General features: G+C 43.2%; 1 protein-coding gene and 1 long non-coding RNA gene across 14 annotated transcripts in view; one reads left to right on the forward strand and one right to left on the reverse strand.

Moving 5' to 3' along the window:
• LOC129711677 (uncharacterized) overlaps positions 1-27763 on the reverse strand; it is a 160100-nt gene that overhangs the window by 58254 nt on the left and 74083 nt on the right. For 8 of the 13 annotated variants that reach the window (XR_008725904.1, XR_008725910.1, XR_008725907.1 and 5 more), the window contains 2 exons: positions 27223-27347; positions 17108-17290 (listed from right to left, as the gene is read on the reverse strand). The gene's annotated coding sequence lies outside the window, so the exon portion shown is untranslated. Of the gene's footprint in view, positions 1-16028; positions 17036-17107; positions 17291-27222; positions 27348-27763 lie in introns of those variants that run through there. The other 5 variants (XM_055659534.1, XM_055659524.1, XM_055659514.1 and 2 more) reach the window with 4 other exon arrangements.
• On the forward strand, positions 1068-27244 carry LOC129711719 (uncharacterized). The gene is made up of 4 exons (XR_008725913.1): positions 1068-3873; positions 5206-5321; positions 6646-7868; positions 27112-27244. It is a non-coding gene; the product is annotated as an uncharacterized LOC129711719 (long non-coding RNA).

A 27763-nucleotide genomic window follows, 5' to 3' on the forward strand; every position in this document is an offset into this window, starting at 1 on the left:
AACACCCAGAGCAAACCCACGTAGTCACAGGGAGAACGTACCAACTCCGTACAAAGAGCACGCGTAGTCAGGATTGAACCCAGGTTTCTGCCGCTGTAAGGCAACAACTATACTGCTGTACCACTGTAATGCCCCTATGTCATTCTTTTATATCACATCACCTTTTCACTTTTGCCTATACTGTCTAAAAGTTAACTGCCCTGGCCTTTTTATATTCTATTTAGAAGAGGCAACTGATCAAAATTTATGGATAAATAAACCATTTGCTGAGTTGTGTCCTGTGATTCACAAAGCCCTAAATGACACCCATTTGCAGCATTATGAAAGTGGTGAAACTTTATTTGCTGTGTCAGATTTAATTATGTATTAAGACAAACCAATCCCTTTGCTTTATAGAAACAGAGACTGCATTATGTATGATGCCATCAGTAATTTCCTGGAACATGATTGGATACAAGCTGTTCATAACTAGGCCACATATCACACCTCATCAAATGGAATGACTTTCTCTTTTTAAAATATTGACCTGATATGAGCTTCAATGCCACAACCTGACGGATTACAGAAAACACTCAACAATTCATTGTGCGAGACACAAGGAACTGCAGGCGTTGGAATCATTGAGCAAAACACAAAGTGTTGGAATAACTCAGTGAGTCAGGCAACATCTTTGAAGGGAGTGGATTGGTAATGTTTTGGGTCAGGACCATTCTTCATGCTGATGTTACAATCAATCTGAAGAATGGTCCTGACCCACCAAGTAATCTATATCACCAATGATCCCTCTACAGATGTGTAGGAAGGAACTGCAGATGCCTGTTTACACCAATGATAGACACACAAGCCGGAATGACTCAGCGGAACAGGCAACATCTCTGGATAGAAGGAATGGGTGACAATTCAGACTGATAGTCAGGAGATTCAGAGATATGGAAAGTTAAGGTGGACAGATGTCAAGGAAAATGGAGAGTAGATCATTGTTAGCTAGGGAAAGGTGACAACAAAGTATACAAAGATAATATTTAATCAGGAAGACAGTCAGACTGGTCGGAGAAGTAGGATGGGGAGGGATGGAGAGAGGGGGAAAGTAAGGGTTACTTGAAGTTAGAGAAGTCAATATTCATAATTATGGGTTGCAAGCTGCCAAGTGAAATATGAGGTGCTGTTCCTCCAATTTGCAGTTGGCCTCACTCTGACAACGGAGTAGGCCCAGGACAGAATGGTCTGTATGGGAATGGGAGGGGGAGTTAAAGTGTTTAGCATCCAAGAGATCATGTAGGTTTAGGTGGACTGAGCGGCAGTGTTCAGTGAAACGATCTCTCTCTCTCTCTCTCTCTCTCCAGGCCAAGCTAGTCTTGGATGTCTCTGGGAAGGCTAAGCTTAACATAGTGACATCACAGATGTCCTCATGATATATTGGACCCTTTGACCAATATTGGCCCAAGCATTCTTCTAAAACATCTACTCGTTTTCCTAAGCAGGGTTTGAAATGTTGTGCTGCTAATTTAGCTGACAACTCAATTTTAGCTCACATAGTCTGTATAACCCTTACATTACTTCTGTATTTGGTCTCGCCAATATATAGGAGACCACACATGGAATAGGGAATACATAGATAAGGTTGGAGGAGGTGCAAGTGAACCTCTGCCTCACCTGAAAGGACTGTTGTGGTCTTGGACAGAGGCGGTGGAGGAGGTAAAGGGACAGGTGTTGCAACTCCTGCAGCTGCAGGGGAAAGTACCTGAGGAGGGGGTGGTTTGGGTGGGAAGGTGCGAGTTAACCAGGGAGATGAGGAGGAAATGGTTTCTGTGGAAATCAGAAAGTGGTGGAGATTGGAAGATGTGGCTCGTGTTGGTTTACACTGCTGGTTTATGCTGCAGATGCTGGTTTACACCAAAGATAGACACGTAATGCTGAAGTAAATCAGTGAGACAGATGTTGCCGGGCCTGCTGAGTTACTCCAACACGTCAATGTGCACCAAAGTTTCTTGGCAAAAGAAATCTCTTTTCATGTTAAAAATAGAAATGTTTAGAAATTTGTTTCATGGTTCTACTAATCATTCTCAATGTCACCAACACTGACACTATTATTCTCTCAATTATGGCAACACATTTATTTGCAATTTAATGCTTTCATATAATAGTTATTAAAGATGTTTTAAAGTGGTCTTAGAGGTCCCATGGTCTTTCATAAGATGAATTGCAAACTCACCCTATCCACACATAGTTCTTAAACTAGGGGAAGTATATTTACCACATTAAAAACAATATTGAAATATCAGTAGCAAAAGGAACTGCAGATGCTGGTTTATACAAAGGGACACAAAGTGCTGGAGTAATTCAGCGGGTCAAGCAGCATCTCTGAGGAACATGGATATGTGAAGTTTTGTGACGGGACCCTTCTTCAGACCGATTGAAATATAAGTTGCAGTTGTAGTTACTTTCTTGTTGCTGTGCTTGAAACGGCATATACTTCAATCCAATAGTTTTAAAATGCCACCACTTATGCTTGGTACTTTAGCCAACTATTCATTTATGCTCTATCTCCATTATAGCTAATAGCCTCAATAAATTTACATAGTCAGGCAGTTTTCATCACGAATCCTGTATGAAGTGGGAAGTTAAGATACTGCAGACACTTGAAATTTAAAGTGCAAATGTTACTGTGTGATAATCATAGAAGGAGCTTGGGCAATGAATGAAGAGTAAGTCTCTGACTTCACTAAATAGAGCCCCGGAGAGGAGAGCATGGCTGTTGTTTTTTTTATTTTAAGGGTACCTTGTTCTGGAAAAGTCACTTCAAACTGAGACCTGGATGTTACAAAAGACAGAGCAGAACAAATACGACTTTAATTAGGCAAGTCTACAGAACTTCCTGGATGAGATGCAGGTATGGGGACATGTGGCATGGGAAGTACTTGTAGATAAAGTCAGATATCCTGAGGAGGCGGCTCCGGCCCTGTCAACCCCCAATGCCTCATCATGAAGTACAGCTCAGTGCTAACTCAATTCAACTGCCGATAAACGCTAGTTTACGTTCTTTGGAATCTTACTATTATTATTTGAAATCTTACTAAAAGCTATTATGTTCTTTGGAATCCTGAGTGTAAACATAATGTTTACCAATTAAATTACTCCTCAGATTTCCAGAGGAAGAGGATGTAAAAACATTAATCCTCAATATGACACTGTTGAGATTTACAGTACTTCTGGTGTTTAATGGTGAAGCCGCAATCATTAAGTTGCAAGGAACAGCAAGCTAAGTAAACATTGAGATGAGCAGAATTACACATGTTTGTACAATGATTCTTCATTGTTATAGCAGAATGACACCATTTAGTGTATCTCCTCCAATGAATGAAACAATAAGCCTTGATGTAACCATTCCCATCCTTTTACAATTTTAAATACTGCCACAATCTTGTTCTATAGGCAACTGTGTTCCAACAAAAACAGCACAAAATAAAAGTCCCATATTGCCCACAGGCTTGGAAATGTTGTTATAACGTTAATTATGCACATCTAAGAAGAAACAATAAACACATGTTGGGGCCAGATTTTGTTTTGCTGCATAATCTTCCTTAATGATAGACTAGCAATAACAGGCGAGATTCATTATCTGACGACTGAATTCACCTTACTGTAAGCAGGCAGCTCTTCCATTCATTCTTCAAGAGAGAAGAGTGGATATTGCATGGCTCTGAGCTGCTTGTTTAATTTAAACATCATAAAAATCATTACAGGATATACAGAAGTAATTAAAATCTGAAATTTATTTTCCTCAGGTCAGTCGCAGGGATGTCTGCAGAATCACTGCAGAGACAGACCAATATCAGTGTCACCTCATTCGGTAAACATCTGGTGAACACAGTGGTGAGCGGGAGAGGTGCCAGGGGTAAGGTGGGCGGAGGGGAAGGGGGTGGGGGAGGTTGGAACTGCCCTGAAGGCTATGTGCAACAGCACGTTGAATATCATTCAAAAATAAATGTTTACAATTTCAGTATACAATGAGGCTAGAAATTGTTTTTCCGCAAAGTGACTTGATATTTTCCTTAATCTAAATTATGTATTTCTCTGAAAAGTCAGAACATTTAAACCGTGTTGTATTGATGGAATGGGTAACACCGATGCAGCAGGATTTTGTGGGTGCTTCCTGTTTTGGATGAACATTCGCAGATTCTCTCCTGAATTTGAGACAGAACTGGTGCTTGATAGAATTTGTCACAAAATGTGGTCTATCCGCACAAACTGTCGCTCATACAAAGACAACTAGTCTAGATGCTGGGGGAGAAAATGCAGTAAACAGACAGTAGTAAATAGATAAATTAATAAATTGCAATGTTTAATAACAGTCAGCATCCTTAAGGTTAAGAAGGAAAACAGCTTCTTCGCCTAATATCTGGCCTATAATTCGGAGCATTACAGGCAGATGTTGTTGCCATGGTGAAGTGTCTTGCAAGTCGCAAAATTGAGAAATGAGAACAGAGAGCACTGTTGAAACCCATAATACTATCACTTTGTTATTTAATCCTTGTAAAACAAAACTGCATTAAAACCTTAAATTCAGAAACTGGGCAAATTAGCAACTGATGCCAAACTCAAAAGTCCCATAGGAATCATAAGAGTTAGCCCTGTTGTAAGATAAACTGTATGTGAGTGGGTTATGAAATGGCAGGTGAATGTTATTGCAGATAGAAAGGAAACATAATAGGTGACACACACACGCTGTCTAGATAGTTTTCAAACAGCTCAGATTGGAAACAAAAATTTACCCGGAGATGCAATGTTCAATATGTTCAACCAATGCAGTGTTTGACAAACCATACAAATATTTTGCTATGTAAGCAAAGCAATTAAGTATCAAATTGATTGAAGCCCTGGTCAGATCAAACATTGATCCTGATTTTGATAATCTAAACATATAAGGCAGTCATTAAAGTACTGGAAACAATGCACAGAAGACCCCTAGATTGCTCCCTAGTGTCAAGGATAGACTTGGATTTTCATTTCAGAAAGAAAACATCTGAGAAGTTAATTAATTGGGTCATATAATATAGGATAAGATGAATCCAGAACATTACTCCATGTACAACAGTGGGAGCAGGATGGAGGCCACAGGTTTAAACTAGCAGAAGGTAACCTCAGGACTGTAATCGGGTGGCAATTCTCCAAACAAGGAGTTATTAACACAGAATTAATTTCCAGGCAGGCGACAAAAGTCCCCAAATAATTTCTAAAACATCTGGATGCAAAGATTTCTGGAGAGCGATGATGTGGTTCTGGAACAATGACTTAAGGCAGAATGAATGCTTTCCTCATCTGTGAGTATCCTGTGGGCTTGTGACCTATAGTATTAAGGGCCTGTCCCACTAACGCGACTTTTCAACACACACACACACACACACACACACACAACACACACATACACACACACACACACACACACACACACACACAGCAAAGGCGGGGGGGGCAGGGAAAGCGGGGGAGCGCTGTCTGAAATTCACACCATTGATGAGCAGGAAGGTAAAAGACGGCTGACACAGTTACGGTAAGTCCTTTAGTTGAGAAAAAAAAAGGTAAGTAATATGTGATATGTAAGAGGGAGTTAGATGTGGCCCTTGTGGCTAAGGGGATCAGGGGGTATGCAGAGAAGGCAGGTACGGGATACTGAGTTGGATGATCAACCATGATCATATTGAATGGCGGTGCAGGCTCGAAGGGCCGAATGGCCTACTCCAGCACCTAATTTCTATGTTTCTATGTGTAGAGAGCGCGGAGACGGGGGAGAAGGGGAGAGAAAGAGAGAGAAGTGGGGGGAGGAGAAAGGGGGGCGGAGAAGGGGGGGGAGAGAAGAAGGGGGGGGGAGAGAAGGGGGTGGGAGAGAAGGGGGGGGGAGAAGGGAGGGGGTGGGAGAGAGAAGGGGGTGGGAGAGGGGGGAGGGGGGGGAGAGAAGGGGGGGGAGAAAAAGGGGGGGGAGAGAAGGGGGGGGAGAAAAGGGGGGGGAGAGAAGGGGGGGGAGAGGAGAAGGGGGGGAGAGAGGGGGGGGGAGAGGGGGGGGAGAGAGAAGGGGGGGGAGAGAGAAGGGGGGGGGGGAGAGAGGGGGGGGAGAGAAGGGGGGGGAGAGAAGGGGGGGGGAGAGAAGGGGGGGGGAGAGAAGGGGGGGGAGAGAAGGGGGGGGAGAGAAGGGGGGGGGGGGGAGAAGGGGGGGGAGACGGGGGGGGGGGGGGGGAGAGAAGTGGGGGGGGAGAGAAGGGGGGGGAGAGAAGGGGGGGAGAGAAGGGGGGGAGAGAAGGGGGGGGAGAGAAGGGGGGGGGAGAAGGGAGGGGGGGAGGGGGGGGGGGGGGAAGGGGGGGGGGGGAGGTAATGGGGAAAGGGCGGGCAGGGGGGGGAGGGGGGGGGAGAAGGGGGGGGGAGGGGGGGGGGGGGAAGGGGGGGGGGGGGGGGGGGGGGGGGGGGGGGGAGGGGGGGGGGAGGAGGGGGGGGGAGAAGGGGGGGGGGGGGGAGGGGGGGGGGGGGGGGGGGAGGGGGGGGGGGGTGGGAGATGGGGGGGGGTGGATAAGGAGTGGAGACACTTTTAAAAAGCCAGACAACTAGCAGGCATTTAACATTACCGGTCGGTTTACTTACCTTTTTTTTCTCAAGGAGCTTTACCTTCGACTACCTTCGATTGCCTTCGATTTCATACGATAGCATTATGACCTACCTCAACTAAACCTACAAATAAAAAAATATTGATTTTTTCCATGGTGGACCTTTTTTACTCACGGCCATTTTTCAGCATGTGGAAAAACACGCCGCGACCTAGCTGAGGCCTCGAGTACGCGGGGACTACTCTCGAGCATGAAGGAGAGTTACAAAGACCTCCTAGGACCTCATGTCGACCAAGCTGCAAGTGTGAGTCGAGGGCAAACACTCCAGGACTCGCGGATTAGGTCGCCGCAGTGGGACAGGCGCTCAAGAAACAAAAACAATGCCCATTTGTGCTGTCAGATAATCGGATGACAAACTTGCATCATTGGAGCAGTGTAACTAATATTGAATGCACTTCTTTCACTTCATATTTGTCAAAGCTCTTATATTTACAAAATAAAATTCCTTACTTGCATTTTCACAAAGAACATGTATTTTTGTTTTATTATGGTGCTAACCATTCTGCTTAAGGGTTTTCTCTTTACATTTAGCATTTCTATAAAACCAGTTTTATATGCCAGTTTAATTAGTGAGCTCTGTTTCTTCATTAAATAATTCAGTGCATTGACATCTCTTTGGTCTATGAATATACTGCTTCTAAAGAAGTTTATTATTTCAGGTAATTAACACCATGTGATATGCAAGAGTCTGGCATAAAAATACACTAAAGGGTTTAACTCCAACCATCCTTTCTGTAAAACTGTGACTCGTTTACACAATAAATTGTTATTTAAGTCTTACTACTTTTAACTCCTATTTTTGATTCTTTTTTTAGAATCAGTCCCTTTTAGTCCCCAATTTATTCACATAAATGACTGCATCACCGATTTGAAGATTTTATTTAAAATCTTTAGTGCGGCAAGGTAAAGCTATCCTTTTTCAATTCACTCCCTTAAAAGCATACAGAACCCACAGCCAGAGTCTATCCTTTTTCATACTTCAGTGACTGTAGTGATAGGCCTCTCATGTTGAACTTTGAACTTATCAGAGCCAGACATCAACAGGACAGGGTCTGCTGGGACCACACATAAGCAGTAGAGGAGCACACTTTGTACTCTGTGATTATTCCAATGTCAGAGTTCACTCAATCAAACCACTTTGCTGAAAGCATCTTCGTGATTGGAGGCCTCAGCAGAGGGGGTCCGTTTGCACTGAAATGCGGTTCCACTTAAGGGGTTAGGCAATTATATTTTAAATGCTTTAACTGTAAAAAGAAATGTTAAAATTGATACTGACTCACCTAATATTAACTGATGCATATCCCAAGTGCTGGTGGATTGGCATGAAGATGTAGTATTATTTTAAGAGCAATGATATTTTAATTTATCTTTCCTTATTTTTCAGATATTGTAAAAAGCCATATGTTTTCTATTTTGTTTTGGCCTACGATTTTTGCAAGAACTCTAAACCAAATCTAAACATTCTTGATTTATCCGATACTCAGTATTTTCCATTTAATCACAATTTTCCATGTTTAAGTAATTTTTTTTAAACATGTGATGTTCCTTATAAATTTTGCATCATGCTAGAAGCTTAGAAATTATTGTTCCCTTTTGATGATTGCAGTGGCTGTGGTCAGAAATCCAGTATTATAAAGTCATTCAGTAATGTCCCTTCTGCTGAATGTCAAGAACAAAAATCAGTGAAGATTGTTAACAAAAGCTGTTCAGACGACGTAATAGCACTATAAATCACATCATGCTAACTGTCCAATCAGGAATAGTGACTTATTGCGTTAGAATGCATTATATGAAGGTGTATGTAACGTAAAACATTCATATGCAATAACCCTAGCAATAAGGTCTTAGTGGAAGAATACATAAAGTATGGCATGATTAAACTGCTTGAAAAAGTGCTCAAAGAAATCTTAACAGGAGAAATTGTGTACTATAAAAAGGAATACAAAATCTGACCATTTAGTTATTTTGATTGGAAAGCTTAGCTGCAAGAAAAAGGACACTCATTGATTATTTCCAAGGCATTAATGCCATTGCGAGGTTGTTGGGATGTTCAAACCTCAAAAAGCAAGCTTTATAACCAGTATTTGAACCTTGAAGTTTGTGAACTGTCGAGAATGCATTTCCAGCTATAAATTATTTTTAATAGAATGCACAGTGTAGCTGGGAGAAGCAATTTTCTTTCATGCCTTCTGCCCCTTTGTCAATGATTACCATCGAGGGCTGCTGTAGTCAAGATGTTCTGTGAAGTTGAAAATAATTGCGGCAAAAACGAGGAGATAATTGCTCGGTTTAAAAATTGATCAGCAAAGTTGACAACTGGAAAATAATCTTTGTCAGTAGATTACTTTAATCATCACATTTTCATATTTGCTCACAAAGAAGAAGACCATTGGGCCCATCGAGTCTATGCTGGCTCTCAGAGCACCCCCCTCAGCCCCAAACACCTACTTATTTTTCTGTTACCTATAATTCCCATAATTAAGTTATGATTACTTTATAAGACATTCTATCCTATTTTCTCATACCTATTCTTCATAGTAATCTCCCCTGCAGCAGAATGTTTATGTTTACTATAAGGTTCATAATTGAACTTATAATCATCAGAAGGGAATTTCACCTGTTGGAATTGAAAATTAAGAATTTAGATGTGGCTGTTTTTAAATGGCTTGACAATGTTGTGCATAATGCCTTAATTTGCAACATGCACTATGTCAGAAACCTGCTCTCCATTGGCAAGCTAAAGTAAATAGCCTAGCCGCAGATGGCAGTCCATTCTGTTTCTGAGCATCACACAGGCTAAACCTGAGACCTCTTCAAAGTACAACCATTTTGTGCACCGTCTTTTTACAATCGGGCTGCTAATGCTAATGACCTTGCTTCATGTTCACATCCGGGAACAAAATACATCTTTTATTATAAAGCCATTATTTAAATGACTGCATTTACCTTTTGAATCAGCACATCTTTCAAAAAAGCTGCAAACTGTTCCTCATATCCAACTTGAATTTGATTGAATGTATATGGTTATTGCACAAACTATGCTGTCACTGCAACTGCTCAACTAAATGCACATTGAACCGAAACATTTCTGCACAGTGTATGATCTAGGAAGTTAAATCAAGTAATATCTGGAAAATTGTCCCATTGGTGCTGCGATTAGTCTGGGTGTTGAGTGGTGGGGTGGGTTTATGTGCTTTCTCCCTGAAACATACAACAGCATAATCACAGATGCGTTTTCGCAGCAAGTCAACAATTTGATTAGACTCTCAATACCATACATGGCAATGATCCATGGGTGGGTTGGAGAATCACTGGGAACCGCCCACACTCTGCCTCAAATCCAACATTACCAAACATGGCAATAATATCTTCGTAACATCCTGGCTAATATATCTTTTGCCTGGTGCAATATTTTCTTTTGAAAATTCTGTACATGGTGTTTAAAAGATAAAAATAAACAAGGTATTTTGGAGAAATTAGCAGACTGCTTGATTAAACATTCCCACGAGCAATGTTATTGAAAAGTCTAGCGGTATATGCTTTACTGGGGTCCATGTGCCCATCTGTTATGTTGTGCCACAATTGAGTGCCTCTCTGACAACTTTTGCGTTACCATCAGTCACCATTTCAACAAATCAATCCCTAACTTCAGTTATTAACTAGATTGCAAGATTCTGTTTATAGCGCATGATAAATATATTTGTACATGCTTCCGCTTATCTTTCTTTATCAATATGGGAAGGGGGAGGATTTAACTCTGGTAAGTAGATTGGTTTTGAAGTGGATAGAGAGGTGGAGATGGAAATAAAACTGTTAAATAAAACAGTGCCTGAAACCCAGCAGTTTCCTGGTTTGCACTGTGTGTGAATCAGGCTGCAATCAAGAAATCAGTAAAGGAGGGGTGGGGTATGTTACCTTTGTTCTTTGTGACTAATCTTAACAGTAGTTTGCAAATTTACGCAGAACACATGAGCTTCATGATACTCGCCAGGGAATCCATCGCCAGAGCACAGCGGAATTGTAAGAGACTGCAGATGCCATGTCCCCTCTACTCTTTCAGTCCAGATGAGAGATACTAACCCAAAACATTGACAGTCCTTTTCCCACCAGAGATGCTGCTAAGTTCCTCCACAGATTGCTAGTTGTACTTGAGCACAGTGGTATAGAATGAGGGCTATGAAATTAATAATCAGATCAAATCATCAATACTGCAGCTTTCAAGTAACCAGCTGCCTCTGTGATTCTGTCAAAGACTTTCTTCAAAGGACTTAAGTTGACTTTTAGGCACCACAGCAAGGCTCATTGAATCCCCAAAGAATGTAGAAAAAAGGAACTGCAGATGCTGACTTACAAAATAAAAAAGACACAACGTGCTGGAGTAACTCAGTGGGTCAGGCAGCATCACAGGAGAACATGGATAGGTGATGTTTCGGGTCGGGACCCATCTTCGGACCTATTGGAATAGTAGCAAGTTGCTCAGCATCTACTTACAGCTGTACACAAGGGAGGTGTGCGGAGAGGTGCAATTCACAGCCGTTACACAGAGGGACAGTTTTCTTGATGGGTTGGACATCAGTGTGACAAGATGATCAGCATAGCAGGTGGTGGAAGGCCTTTGAAATATTTCAGAGCAAGACCTGCTGGATCTGGTACAATTGCCACATTGTGCAATTGGACCTCGTTCTTAGCTTCTGTACCTTGGGATCCTTCTAGTCCTGCTTGAGATGTGCAGGATTTCACAGAAGACCAGTCGTAAAGTATATCCACTGGCTGATATCTTTTTCTTAAACTTACATTAACTTCACCAGCAGTGAAGCCAGTCAGAATAAGCAAGGGCACAGGTTTGTGGTTCAGACCGACTTTCTACAGGTTTAACCAGTGACAGACTGAAAGAGTGTGATCATCATGGAATGTTCATTCATTGCGTAGGCTTCCAAACCATTAACTTCCCAGACTCAAGTAATTACAAGTGGATCTTTGTCCAAATGAGTTCAAATTTTGTGGGTGGTTACAATAATTCTTTCATCTTGGGGCATCCCTCGTTCCCCAATAAATACACACCTACAAGAAGACATAGAAACTGTCCACAGTCTAAGGAATCTACTGAAAGTGTGCGTATGATATTATCTTCAAGCACAGGAGCACCATAACCAAGGTAATGCACCTGCTAGGAATGTTGTCAAGCAAGCAACAAGAATATTAGTAATGCAAAAGTTGATAGATTCTTCACCCAAGCGGTAGGAAGGAACAGGAGGAAGAAGATGACAATGCAGGCAGTGTCCGAAGAGTAGCCAACTATGATGCAGGTATGTCTCTGTGAATAGACACAAAAAGCTGGAGTAACTCAGCGGGTCAGGCAGCATCTCTGGAGAAAAGGAATAGATGACGTATCAGGTCGAGAGCCTTCTTCAGACTGAGAGTCTCCGTGACTGTCAGGTGTGCTTTACCTGTGACCACTAGTAACTTTGCAACTCTTCCGCCAAACCAAACCAGCCCTACAAATACCTATGCATGTATTGCCTCCGCCCATAGTTATTCCATTGCAGCTATCCACAAATATAACTGCTGGAAACCAGAAAAGGTCAGATTCGCAAAGCCAAGAACTTATGGAAAGTAGGAAGCTTTCCACTGCCTCCACTATCTGCTCTCACTCATGTAACGACCCGGTAGGCGGCACGACTCTGGTCAGCAGCGGCCTCTGCAGCCTGTCCGCGTTTTATTATTTTTTGTCTGTGTTTTTATGTAGTTTTTGTTATTTTATGTTGGGGTGTGTGTGTGGGGGGGGGGGGGGGGTGGGGTGGGGGGGGGGGGGAAACTTTTGAATCTCTCCCTGCACTGGAGACCCGACCTTTTCTCGTCGGGTTTCCGTTGTCGTTGGGGCCGCAACGAGGAGCGGCCTCCAACAGGAAGAAGCCGGGGACTCTGGTGCCGACTCACCGTTGCCGTCGCGGAGCTGGCCGAGACCGGAGCGGGTGGAGCGGTGGAGGAGCGCTGCTGCTGCTGCTGCCGCTGCTGCTGCTGCTGCTGCTGCTGCCGATGCCGCTGCTGCTGCTGAGTCGGAGGCTGCTACTGCGGGTCTGCGGACGGCGGCACCGGGAGCCCGCGGATCCCTGGAGGGAGACCGCTTTTCGGGGCTCCTGCAATGGCGAATTCTCCCGCCCGTGTTGCGGGGTTGAAGAGCTCCTGGAGCGGGGCCTGACACCACTGCCCCGCGCGGCTGGAATGGCCGCGGGACTTTGCGAGCGCACGCCGGGGGCTCCAACACCAAGACCCGGTGTGCGACCTCGCACCACCCGGCGTGGCTTCAATGGCCGCGGGACAATCGCCATCGCCAGCCGGGGGCTTTGACTTTGACTCTGACATCGGGGGGGGGGGAGAGTGCAGTGGAGAGATAAGTTTTTTTGGCCTTCCATCACAGCTATGTGATGGATGTTTATGTAAAATGTAATTATGTTGTGTCTGGGGTCTATTTGTGTGTAATGTATGGCTGCAGAAACGGCATTTCGTTTGGACCTCCAGGGGTCCAAATGACAATTAAATTGACTCTTGTCTTGTGTGAGTCATCAGGAACACTTTACCAAGGCATATGGAGCTGGTGTAGAGCAGACATCAACTGCATCTCAGTATGCAAGTAGAGCATGTACCTTCCTCCAAGGAGCAGATTTTTTTCATTCTCCAGCTGCACACTATGACCTCCTGACAAATCCTATGGCTACCTCTGTCAAAACATCTTTGCAGAGTTCCCATCAGCAAGGAACATAATACCCCTGCTTGGTGTGAAGTCCACTAAGACTCCAGTGAATCTGTGGGTAGTTGTGCCAAGTCCATCAAATGTCCTCATTCTTCACGGAACGGGGGTTCCCCTCCCCTGCTATAGATGAGTCTCTTACTAGGGTCTCTTCAATACTCCGTAACACTGCTCTCTCTCCCCATCCCCCCACTCGCAACAAGGGCAGAATCCCCCTAGTCCTCATCTTTCACCCCACCAGCCGTCACATACAACAAATAGTCCTCCGTCATTTTTGCCACCTCCAACGTGACCCCACCACCCGCCACATCTTCCCATCTCCACCCCTGTCTGCTTTCCACAAACACCCCTTCGTATCTCCCTGGTCAATTCTTCCCTTCCCTTCCGCACCACCCCCTCCCCAGGCATTTTCCCTTACAACCGCAAGAGATGCTACACTTGTCGCTTTATCTCCCCCCTCGACTCCATTCAAGGACCTAAGCAGTCGTTCCAGGTGCAACAGAGGTTCACCTGCACCTCCTCCAACCTCATCTATTGCATCCACTGCTCTAGATGTCAGGTGATCTACATCGGTGAGACCAAGCGTAGGCTTGGAGATCGTTTCGCCGAACACCTCCGCTCGGTCCGCATTAACCAACCTGATCTCCCTGTGGCTCAGCACTTCAACTCCCCTTCACATTCCGAATCCGACCTTTCTGTCCTGGGCCTCCTCCATGGCCAGAGTGAGCACCACCGGAAATTGGTGGAGCAGAACTTCATATTCCGCTTGGGCAGTTTGACCCTAGCGGCGTGAACATTGACCTCCAATTTCCGGTAGCCCTTGCTGTCTCCTCCCCTTCTCAGCTCTCCCTCAGCCCTCTGGCTCCTCCTCTTCCTTTCTCCTTTCTTCTCCGCACCCCCCCCCCCCCTCCACCCCCCACCCTACATCAGTGAAGAAGGGTTTCAGCCCGAAACGTTGCCTATTTCCTTCGCTCCATAGATGCTGCTGCATCCGCTGAGTTTCTCCAGCACTTTTGTCTAACTTCAATTTTCCAGCATCTGCAGCTCCTTCTTAAACCATCAAATGTAATGCCTGCCGGGTGTCCATACATAGTGGGACCATAATTGTGCATATCTCCATCATGCATCCTCAGCCCAATTGGTTACTCCATCTACCCCACAGTTCAATTAAAACAACCCCCAAATAAAACATTGCGGTCATCTGGTGAAACCCACTGCTACCAACATGTAGAAAATTAAAATTCAGCCCCAATTGTTTCCACAATGTAACCATCTTCCCTTTCTCACACTCATAGCCTTGTGAGTGCCTCTGGATCAATGACTGCACTGCTGCATCTGAATCAGAATGCAGTCATTGGATCAAGGTCAACTCCACAATTGTCTCCTTACTCTGTGGGCTGATATTTCCATGTAGTTAAATCTGCCTGATGTTATGTGGACATAAAGAGCGGTGAAGCATTTGTGTCCTGAGATTGTGAATGATGGTGTTTAAACTCAAAATCTTCATTGATAATGTGGTCACCAAGGGATCTTAGCTGTTCTGACAATGCATTCATAATTATGATGAGTTAGCAGCTCTGCTAATTTTTTTTGGAATGAAATAGCAATATCATAATGATAATGTGATGAATTACAATATTCTCTTCCACATGTGTTGTTATGGATATCACCTCAACCTTACCAACAATTATATTTTCTGTAAAACACACTCCTACAATCTGAATAAGGGTCCCGACCCGAAACGCCATCCATCCTTTTTCTCCAGAGATGCTTCCTGACCCGCTGAGTTACTCCAACACTGTGTCTATCTTCAGTATATACCAGCATCTGCAATTCCTTGTTTCTACAACAGTATTTAGTACTTGCTGCTCATTCAGGCTGTGAATTGCGGATTTGCTGTGTTGATTGAAGTGAGAACCTGATGCTATACATTTATTGTTAACAGATGAATTCCAATGTAAAACATCTTGTTGAGGCTGAAAATATTAAGACTGGTCATGTCAGGGAGCCAGGTGGTTGTATTGGTGGCTTTCCTCGTCATTTTAGCATGCACTACAATCCTGTTAGGAGCGTCAGAAGGACATTGTATAGGCCAAAGCTATAAATCTTTCTGACAAATTTAGATTTGGTAAGACAGAAACATTGAACTCTATTATTATCATCAATCACCTTAAGAGTTTTAACTTTTCAAGTAGGTAATTTTTCACTTTTCTATGAAATGCAAAGATCCCCCCCCCCCCCCCCTCCTCCCCACCAATGACTCTAATGTGATGTCACGTCACTGTGACCCCACAAGGCTACTTTAGTTTGACTGTTCTGTATCTAAAAAATATGGTTCTGTCTTTTAAGGAGCATCGTTGGTTTTCTGGTGACTGGCAAGTCTCTCTTTCACAGCTGACTAAAGACCCCTCCATCTGGCTTGAGAATGCCAGTTCATTAAATACCTTTTACCACAGCAATTACACAGAACAGTTCTCAACACTTGTGCCCCTTCCCCATCGCTGACCACCTGCACACCACCATGTGGATTAACCCATCTGTTTATCTACTGTACACATTCCAAAACTCACATTTGAATGAGAAATATTTCAAGTTCTTGGCCATTCTCCCCTACCCCTCCCCTCCGCCCACGAATGTGGAAGCATTCTTGAGTAATGCCCAGCGTCCCCTTCCACTTGTGCTGATGATTGTGATGGTTGGGAGATGATTAATGAAGAAGGAAATATTTTCACCACGCTAGTTCATCATAATAAATGGCAGGGACGGATGACTGCCTGTACCATAGCAGACAATTGGGATCTTAGCCTTCCGATGACCTCCTTATCTTCAATTTCCCAGTGTAGTATAACTTGTCTTGCATTATTACTGTTCAATTGGTTGAACACCACTCATTCAAACCCAATTGAAGATGGTCAGGCCCAATTGACGAAAAATGAGTATGACATTTTAACATATGATTGGATGTAAACAAAGTAGCTGCTACAAAAGGCAGCAGCACAGGGCTTTCTGTTAGTGTTTGAGTCCTGACCACAATTCATGAAAGCTACAAATGAGCAGGAAAAAAAATGCACATAGGGTGTGCTAGACAACATGGGGGCTTGTGATTGAACAACATTGATATATCTCCAGGATCATCAATCAGAATGTCATTCTTAACTCTTGTACAGTGTAAACAGTTGTTCATTTTTCCTTTAAGCAGATAACACATTTCAGCTAGCCACTTATACTACCCAAATAAACTGAAAAAGGAGGATTATTTCACCACAAATTTGTCATTTAAGTCTAAGAACGTCTGTAGTCAATATTAAGTGAACACATAAAGTTTACATGTTACTATTTGCCACTGTGACACAGGCAGCCTTCCATTTATTAAATCGGTTACCACTTAGCTCTTAGGGTAAAAGGAATCATTGGATATGGGAAAAGAAAAACGGGATACTGATTTTGGGTGATCAGCCATGATCATAATGAATGGCTCAAAGGGCCGAATGGCCTACTCCTGTACCTGTTTTCTATGTCTCTAAGTTTCTACATCTACTTGCACAGGAAAATTGTCTGAATAGATTTCAGAGTCAATCTCTGACATTTGGTGGTCATCACCACCGGTAATTTCTTGACGTTCGGCAATCTTTACCTGTAATGGACACAAGCAAAAATATTCTGACACCAAGACATGTTTGCAGAAGATTTGAAACAAAACTTTATATCACTGACAATTTTAGTATTTATTGAAATACAAGATATTTTGTTTGCATTCAAGATGTTTTCCTACCCATAGCTTGATGAATAACATCTGTGATATCACTTCCTTTTCCTCAGAGCATATTTTAACTTTGAAATACAGTCAAATTCGCCAGAAGGAGGTTTGAGGTCATTTCTGTGGAGATGGCTGAGAACAGAGAAGAAGCAGAGCAGGAAATCATATTATTCGATGAGTAAAATAACATCCAGGTTGTAATATTAGAGACAAATAACTGGCCTTAAACAGTACTTGGCCATGCACTTGAAAAGCCATGATCTGACCCCCAATGGACCCCCCCCCCCCCCCCCCCCCCCCCCCCCCCCCCCCCCCCCCCCCCCCGGTGGAAAATACTGTTCTTAGGTGGCAGAGAGCAAGTGTTCCATTTGAGTCTGCTTTTCAGATAATCAATATACAAGTACTACCATTGGGAAGGTATTAGCAATAATTCAGTCCTGCACAGTAGAAATTTAGCAATTTTGGTACAAAATACTGTAAAACATGGTACAAAATAAACAGCACTTGATAAAGTCAGTCCTTTTGCATTAGATTGAATTATTGACCATTTTTCCAGTGCTATAGATTGAGACTAAGATTGTAATTGAGCCCAATGGAGTGTCAAATGTTCCTTTTGCCTGAGAATACACGTAATCATCCCAGAACATCCTTTGGCATCCTCAGAATTCAAAACATTTCTCTTGTTTCGTTTTAAATGAAATCCGATTCTATGATTCTGAGTACATACAGAGAAAACATAAAAAGCTCAATGAGTTATGTTTATGCAATTGCCTAGAATAAAACATCTTGAAAAATGACAAGAAGTTTATCACTGTGGTTAGCAGACCTGTTGAGTAATGAAGAATCTAACTGCATTCCATTCAACACTGAATTCTTTGCATGCTGAGCACAAATAATGCACATACATATAAAGCCTTTAACAAGTGGCCATCATCCATGAAACAAGTTAACTCCGCTGAAGAGAACTGGAACTAGCTGTGATTGAAATCCGATCTCCACAATGAAGCCTATGAGCCCAATTTAACTCTAACAAGTTACAAAGCAAATAAATTAATTTCATGATACTTAGATGCTTGTCAGTATCAATTTTGAATCTGTCCATTATACCAACCAAATCCATTCATAGAAACATAGAAAATATGTGCAGGAGGAGACCATTCGGCCCTTCGAGCCATTCATTGTGATCATGGCTTTCATACTGGTTAGCTTTGACTAATTGGTCACATTTTTGCCACTTTGTCAGAAGGTTGGGATATGGATTCAAGCTCAGCTCCAGAGCAGAAAAAATCTGTCTGCCCTGCATTGTATTGAGGTGATCCTGCAATGTCAAAAGTGTAATTGTATTACTAAAATGTCAGAAGGTTTGCCTGCCAGTCAGAGAAGAGTTTCTCATCCTCCTACTATTTCCCAGCACTAGGTCCATTGTCCGTCAGATCATGGCTTTTCAAGTGCATGGCCAAGTACTGTTTAAGTGACGGTTTCTCCCTCTACTACTATTTCTCACAATCAGTACCAGACTTTTACCACCCACTTGGTGAAAAGAAATGTCCTCATTTCCTTTCTAATCTTTCTATCAGTTACTTTTAATCTAATCCTCCTGGTTTTGTCCCTCTACTGAGGGAAACAGATCCTTCCTGTCCATTCTGTCCTGATCCTTAATATTTTTTATACATCTTGATTAAGTTTATTTTCAACTTCCCTTGTAACAACGAAATCAACTCCATCTTATCATTATAGCTACCTTTCCGCTCCTCCCAACATCATTATAAATCTCTGCACCTTCTATTGCTTATCTCCATGGCAACCCCGATCTCACTCTATCAGAGACATTCCCATTGTCCCATATGTCACCCCCTTACCCACCCTGTAATTTAAAACTAACTTTGATTTTCTTTTCCCTAGTTCTGATGGGTCTTTAACCTAAAATATTTCTCTTTCCTTAGATGCAGTCTAACCTATTGGGTTTTCCCAGTACATTATTTTTATTTTTGTATCCACCTGAGCTTAGAAGAGTGAGAGGGGACTCAACTGAAACATGAAAGATACTGAGGGGGTTGGCAAGGTGTATGTGAAGAATGCCTCTTCTCATGAGGGACTCCAGTATCAATAAATAATGGACCACCCTTTTCAGACAGACCAGGGGTGAAATTTATTCTCCCAGATGCCTTTGAGTCTTTGGCATTCTCTTCTTCAAAGTTGGGCGAAGGAGAATGTTTGAAAATCTTAACACAGAAGTAGATAGATTCTTGATAATCAAGGGGTGAAAGGTTAACAAGGGTAGTCAGAAATGTGAAAGTGAGGTTATCAATCACATCAGCTATGTGCGTACTGAATGACAGAGGTGGCTTGAAGAGCCGAGCACCTAATTTGTATTAAATTCCACATATCATATTTCTGCCCAACTGACCAGACTATTTGTACCTTTCCTCCTCACTGCTAAACATGTAGTCAATACTTGTATCATTTACAATCATAATAATCGTGTCTCAATATAAATCATTGAAATATATCTGCATTGAGTCCTGAGGAATTCCGCTCGCTGGCAGCATAAGAATAGAAGATATAGAAGCGAAAAGGCCATTTACATACTCTGCCTGCTTTGCATTTCAATAAAGCCATGACTGATCTTTTACCTCAGTACCATCTTCCAGCACTTGTTCCATGTCCCTTGACACCCTAAATATTCAGGAATCTGACAATTCCTGTCTTGAAAATACTCTTTGGCAAAGTATCCACACCCATCTTGAGCAGAGAATTCTAAAGATTCTCCAGTTTGGATGAAGAGGGTACGAGACTTTCAATCAGAAAAGCACTGGTTAACCATTATTCATTTCTTCTTCCAATTGGCAGAAGTTGTATCTAATGCACCACTCTCCCTTGGACCACACGAGAACTTTTTAGATGAGACTGACAAATGGGACTGTTATAAAAAGCTATTCTGTATTCCATGTAGTCCTTCAAATACCAATTAATTTGCTTGTTATAAAGTTAACTAGATTTATCCGTGAGCAAACAAAAACAAATAGGTGGAGGAACTCAGCGGGTCAGGCAACACATGTGGAGACAAAGGAATAGTCGGTGTGTTGGATCAAGATCCTACACCAGGACTGAGAGTGTGGAGGGAAAATAGCCAGTATAAAGTGGTGAGAGGCAAGGTGAGGCAGGGGCTGGCAGGCGATAGATAGGTGGAATTAGGTGAGGAGGGAGATGATGAGGACAAGGGGTCACAGCTTAAGGATAAGGGGGAAATCCTTTAAAACCGAGATGAGAAGAACATTTTTCACACAGAGAGTGGTGAATCTCTGGAACTCTCTGCCACAGAGGGTAGTCGAGGCCAGTTCATTGGCTATATTTAAGAGGGAGTTAGATGTGGCCCTTGTGGCTAAGGGGATCAGAGGGTATGGAGAGAAGGCAGGTACGGGATACTGAGGTGGATGATCAGCCATGATCATATTGAATGGCGGTGCAGGCTCGAAGGGCCGAATGGCCTACTTGCACCTAATTTCTATGTTTCTATGTTTCTGTGAGCAGAGAGAGCCAGGTGGAGAAGAGAGGGGTGGAATTTGGACAAAGTAGCCTGTGGGTGATCATTTGGGACAGATAAGGAGAGAGAAAAAAGTAGGACAGATGGAATCAAGTTTGGGAAGGGAGGGTGGAGGTAGAGACAGAGACTAGTTTGTCACTGTATGTCATGTTGTCACTTGCGGGCAGCGCATCAAGGCAAATTCCTTGTATGTGAATACTTGGCCAATAAACTTATTCATTCTTTCAATCAAGATGATATGTGGAGAAACAAGAAGCTGTAAATGCTAGAATATGATAAGTGATGAAGGTGACAAGTAAAACCAGATAAGGTAGAGATGATGGGTTGGTGGAACCAATTGTGGGAGTGGATAGGAAACCTGGTAGGTTTAGTGTGTGGGTGACAGGCAGAAGGAACAGGCAGATGGAAGCAGATAATGGGAGAATAAAACTCTGGACGCTGGGGGGGGGAGTGGGGGGGGGGGGGGGGGGGGGGGGGGGGGCTTGGAGAGGAGAAGGGGGAACCAGTAAGAGTGAAAAAGGAATGCAGGGAGAAAACTTGGAAAACTCAATGTTCATATCATTGGATTGTTGATTATCCAGGTGGAATATGAGGTACAGTTCTTCTTGTTTGCATTTGGCCTCACTCTGGCAGTGGAGAAGGCAAGGACTGACAGTTTGGTGTAGGAATGGGAAGGGGAGGTGAAAGGGCATGCAACCAATATGTCAATGTGGACATCATGGACAGATCACTGGTGTTCTGCAAAACGGTCAACTAGTCTATGTTTTGATCTCACCGATGTAGAGGAGCTTACAGTGAGAGTGTAGCGCAGTGGCACAGTGCACTGCCTTCTCAGAGCTGCTGCCTCACAGTGCTAGAGACCCAGATTCAATCCTGACTACGGGTCCGGCCTGTGTGAAGGTTGTACATTCTCCTTGCCACCATGTGGGTTTTCCCCGAGGGCTCCAGCTTCCTCCCACATCCCCAAAGACTTGCAGGTTTGTATGCCGATTGGCTTCTGTAAATTGTCCCTAGTGTGTAGGATGTAAAAGTGGGATAACCTAGAACTGGTGTACGGGTGATTGCTGTTTGGTGTAAACTCGGTGGGCCAAAGGGCCTGTTCCCATGCTGTATCTCTAAACATTAAATGGAGTAGACAAATTTGGAGGAGGTGAATTTGAATCATTGTCTGACCTGGAAAGACTGTTTGGCTCCGTGAATGGAGGTGAGCAAGGTGATATAGGGACAGATGTTACATCTCCTAGAGTAGCAAGGGACTGGGGATGGGGCATGAGTGGGTAGGGATGGGTGAACCAGGGAGTGATGTAGAAAGTGCTCACTGTGTAAAGCAGCAAGATGTGGGGAGGGAAAGATGTGAGTCATGGTAGGATCCCACGGCAGCTAATGGAAAAGAAGAAGGGTGATGCACTGGATGCGGAAACTGGTAGGTGAAGGGTGAGGATCAGGGAGCTCTATCACAATGCTCTCCGGGTGGGAGGAGGGGAATGAGAGCAGAAGTCCAGGAAATAGAGGAAATGCGGGAGATGGCTCCATCAACCACAATGGAGGGAATGTCACGATTCCTGAAATAGGGGGACATTTCAGATGTCCTGGAGCGGTAAGTGTCATCTTGATAACAGATGTGGTGGAAACAGAGCAACTGATAAAAAGGAATGACAAGAGACATGTTGGGAGGATATGTAGTCAAGGTTTCAGTGGGAGTCGGTGGGTTTGGACTAAATGTCAGCAGATAATTTGTCTGCTGAGATAGAGATTCAGAAAAGGGAAAGAAGTTTCAGAAATGGTCCAAGTGAAGTTGAGAGCATGGTGGAAGGTAGTAGCAAAAGTGATAAAATTAACTCATCAATGTTTCATATTTTCCCAGGCCATCTTCAATACCGAGGTCTCAATATGACAAAAGCTTCTCAGCCTTTTTCTTGCACAATTTCACCTTGTTATCTGGGAACTCCAGATTTAGCAAACCCGCATTTCTATTTTGTTGGAATATGTTTGTCGTGAACCCTTTTTTAAGTGTCTCCCATTGCTGTTTCCAGTCTCATTTTGCTGAATCCTCAGCCTAAAAATAACTTCTGTAACTATCTTATCTTTGCCCATCTCTTTAACTGTGATCCTTAACTTAATCTACCTAAATTATGATTACTGCTTTGGAAGTTTTCCTCACAAAAACTGGCTCCACCTGCCAGTGGCGTAGGGTGGGTTTTGAGCGCCCGGGGCAGTTTAAAGTTTTGCGCCTCCTCATTATTAGGGGGGGGGGGGGGGGGGGAGGGGGGGAGGGGGAGGGGGGAAGGGGAGGGGGAAAGGGGAAGGGAAGAAGGGGAAGGAGCACGTTGTTGGTCTCTTCCTTCGGGGGATGTGACTTCTTTTGTCGTATCCCCCGTCTCCGCCTGCGCCGAGGCCTAATGGCGGAGCTGGCGGCCTCGGAGCTGGGGCGGCGGCAGCGGCGACCTGGCCTCGGAGCGGGGACAGCGACCTGGCCTCGGAGCTGGGATGGCGGCAGCAGCAGCGACAGCGGCAGTAGCAGCGACAGCGGCGGCCTGGCCTCGGAGCGGGGACAGCGACAGCCTCTGTAGAACCAAGCCTCGCGCTGTTTTTATACTCATAGCTCCAGGTAACCCCTCCTCGCTCCAACGGCTCCCCAGGCCTCTGTAGAAGCAAGCCCCGCGCTGTTTTTATACTCACAGCTCCAGGTAACTCCTCCTCGCTCCAACGGCTCCCCGGGCCTCTTAATTTTATTAAAAAATGTATCCAACAATATTTTTGTGCCCCTAAAAATTTAGCGCCCGGGGCAACCGCCCCTCTGCCCCCCCTCCACGCTACGCCACTGCCACCTGCCCAGTTTCAATCACTAAAGCTAAATCTGCCCCCTGCCTCCACACCCCTAACAGCTAGTTGCTAAACAGGGCCCCTCCCTATTCTAGGTGGATGTAAGAATTGTCTCACTAATATTTGGGGACCTTGCTCGATGTAAAATTACAGTTGTCTGCAATAGTGAGACACTTCAAATGAATTTCATTGCCTGTAAACTACTTTGCTACAATGTGAAAGGTTGTATATAAATGCAAGTCTTTGTTTACCAAGTACCTCGCACCACAAAAATGCCATTCTGCTTGCTGCCTCAGCTGAAATAATGGCGATCGTAACATATGCTGAAAAGATCTAATACGAGCAGACCCGACTTCACTAATCTACCAGTATGGATTTAATATGCCGAGGCTGGTTTTCAATATTGGATCTTAAGACAAGCTCATTAATGTCACGGCCAGCATTCTGTTTCCCTTCCTTCATTTCCTCTCTGTTTATATTTAATTTCAGAATGCACGCCTGCTTCATTAATATTGTGCAGCCGCCCATCTTTATGTGTATGCGACACACATGTGGGATTTACGGTCCAGTAGTTACACTGTGCATTGAACTTTGGAGTAAAATCAGGACATGGACATAAGTTCCCACAAATCCCAACCTCGGCAAGAGCTGGAGAATTCCATCTGAAATAATGCCAGCAATCTCAGTCAAATCTTCACTGATATTCATACAAGATCTCTAAACTAAACTAAACTACAGTCGTGGAAATTTTCATTAAACTCCACTATCTGTAGTCAGGAATATCGTCAATAAACTGAGCTGACAGGAGATGGAAGTAGTGACCAATGCAATTTTTTTTAAAAGATGATGCTTTTGGGCAAAATGTTGTAAGTTTGTAGAAGGGCTAGAGGGCCCTGTGATATATCATTAATCATTGTACAATGTAAATGGAATGGAGATCAGGTTTGTCTCTGTTTAAACAAGCAATCGCATTGCTCTGGGAACATTATGGTTAAATGTCTGCCAATCAAAGAAAAAGCCCACAGGAAACTTTGCTGAGTATGTTTACAGAAAAAAAAAGTTTCAAAGGATAAGGATATAAACAGAGATTAACAATAGAGGGAGAGTTCCTGCATACCAAGGTTCAGATTGCGAGAAGTCGGTTTATTTGTGTTCATTTGAGAGATAAACATCTGTGCGATTCACTGGAGGCAAATTGAAACATCAGAGATTCCATGCTGGTGCTTTTGTGGTATTTTTCATTAACTCTTGTTCTGTTGTTTGTGCAGTCATAAATAAAACTTTTGGCTCCCAGGCACAACTCTTCCCATGGCAACGTGTCAGTATTGGGGTTCTTGTGCCAGGTCATTGGCAGAAGGAAGCAAAAGAAGTTCCAAACTTCAACTCCATAACACAGATTGACTTTGCATTGAACAACCCTTTTCACAAGGAGGGGTTGGTAGTGGTAAACATCACTGAGGTCACTGGTGGCACTCCCTCATAACTTGATATGCATGTCGTAAACAGGTGACCTGCTTTAATGTGATATAGTGCCACCACATGGTTAGCAAATCTAATACAGCAACTAGTCATGAAGAGTTTCTGCAGTCTTTGATCTGACTTAATGAAGAAGATGGCTAGCACACAGATGAGCTACGAGTCACCATTTCTTACGCACACTATGCATGTACTTTGACAACCATTTCTTTCCCCCCCTTTCCTTCATTCAATGTGCTGCAACATAGATGTCACAGTGGGTTAAAACTCCATGTTAAACCTGTCCTCAGGTCTGGAGAAGCAATGAACTGCATATGCTGGAATCTTAAGCAAAACACCAAGTCCTGGAGTATCTCAGTGGTTCGGACAGCATTTCTGAAGAACACGGATAGGCGACGTTTTGGGGGCAGGAGTAGGAGGGAGAAAGTTGGAAAAGAGGTGGGGGCAGGACAAGTCCTGGCAAGTGGATACAAGTGAGAGGGGCTTGATTGGCAAAGCCCAGACATAAAAAGGAGACAAAGGGGCATATGTGAGATTAGGATTGAAGAGAATTAAATATTAAACCAGAAGAAGGGATATTGGTGGAAGGGGAGGGGGTGAGGGAAGAGGGTGGGTATGTCCTGGATCCTGGGATCTGTTTGATATCATCACTAACATCTGTCACTTAAATCTATAGTTTATTTTGAAATACAATCCTATGAGTATAGAATCAACTGAGATTCCATGTTAGAGAAGATTGAACGTTCACACCTCCCTCCAGCATACTCTCTCTGGTGCTGTGGTGGTATATCATCAAACTGAGAGAAACTGTGCTAGAGCTCAGGGTAAACGGTTGTTAATCACCTACTCACCACGGATGCTGCCCGATCTGTGGAGTATGTCCAGCATTTTATAGTTTCATTTCAGATTTCAGAATATGTCAGGGTGAAAATGCTGGCCTTTCCATCACTGAGAATTCCCTCACTGTGTTGGCATCAGACTCATATTCAACACATGGCAGATGTCAAGGTCATCTGACCCAGTTAGGTCATGGCCTGCAACACCTACAAAGACTAGAATCAGAAGGTTTGCCTTTTAATGAATTATGTAAGATGCTTTTGAAAGTAACCCAACTAGTTGCTTTCAGGGAGGGGTCATGTCACCAAACCACATCAACCCAGACCAAGTCGATCTGACATTGCTGAAGCCATGACCTCAGATCCATCCTAACCGGTGCGGTGACTCACAGTCTGTTATGCTGGGGTTGCAAACACTTCGACTAGTTTTATATCTTCAATTATGGTGAGATTTAAGAATAAGGAGTAGGCCATTTAGAACGGAGATGAGGAAAAACTTTTTCACACAGAGAATTGTGAATCTGTGGAATTTTCTGCCTCAGAAATCAGTGGAGGCCAATCTCTGAATGCTTTCAAAAGAGAGTTAGATAGAGGGAACAGGGTATTGATTGCAGATGATCACTCAGCCATGATCACAGTGAATGGCGGTGCTGGCTCGAAGGGCCGAATGGTCTACTCCTGCACTTATTGTCTATTGTGATGCAGATATTGTTCGTGAATAGTTTAAATAAAATATAGGCTGCATTAAATTACCTGGTGCTAATAATGAAACATGTACAAAAAATACATTCTCATTATAAATAACCATAACGTTAATAACATTGTAGGGGTAAAAAAATAAAATAAAAATAACATACAGGAATATTTAATTTAGCAGTTGGCTTCTTCCTGCTCCTTTTCGGACACATACGATTTCATTTATTTATTGATATTGTTTATGACACTTTATTAATATTCTTGTTTTGTTTTTTGTATGCTGTTTCACACTTGCTTTTTATTCTTTTATTCTGTTCGAAATTTAAAAAATAAATAAATAAATAGATTTAATTTAAAAAAACATTAATTATGTCCCAACATTTTTGACACAAAAAAAATCAAAGTGGTATTGAAAGTGGTATTGCATCAATGTTGACAATTGATTTATGAAATCCTCAAGGTACAATGTGCTTTCTCCCACATAGATTCTTTGGTACTACGTGTAAATTGTAATATATCCAGCTGATTCCTTTTATAACCAACAATAGGAATATTTTTTCTTGCCCTTCTATTAACAGTGTGGGTTAGATGTAGGCTTGTGCCTGCTGCTCTGCCTGTGCAGTGTTGCTCGTCACTGCTGAATCACCAAAGTGGAGCCACTGAACCACAGCAGCACATTCATCTCTCACCTTTGATGATACAGTTCCGGAGCAGAGGAAATCACTGTCAGCACTTTGTCATGTTGCTGCTGTAAATGCCAGGCTGGATTGAAGCCTCCATTTATATTGTTGAATGTTTCTCTTTACAGTTGAACCTGAAATAAATACTATATACATAACCAACTTGAGAACACAAGAAGAACCATTCTACTGTCCTATGTCATTGGAGCCATTAATACATTGAATAACCTATTTAAGAGAACTTAGAAATACAGCACCATAAATGAGACGGGTTTGCAACATGTAATGCTGGTATAATAAACTTTTATGAGACATTTATTACCATTTTTTTCTTATTTAAGCACATGGCTACTGTTTTAAATTTTGCCATTTGCTTTCCAAAATGAATCGAAAGTCAGCATATTTCCATAAAATAGCTTAATTGTAATTGTGTTGAAGGTTCGTGGTTTATCATTAGTATTCCAAAACAAACTCAATGGGGGTCGAGCATTATCTTTGGGGGGGGGGGGGGGGGGATGTGCCTTCTTAAAATTAGAGAGGAATGCTCACT

Source organism: Leucoraja erinacea, chromosome 2, assembly GCF_028641065.1.
Source record: "Leucoraja erinacea ecotype New England chromosome 2, Leri_hhj_1, whole genome shotgun sequence".
Classification (NCBI taxonomy): domain Eukaryota; kingdom Metazoa; phylum Chordata; class Chondrichthyes; order Rajiformes; family Rajidae; genus Leucoraja; species Leucoraja erinaceus.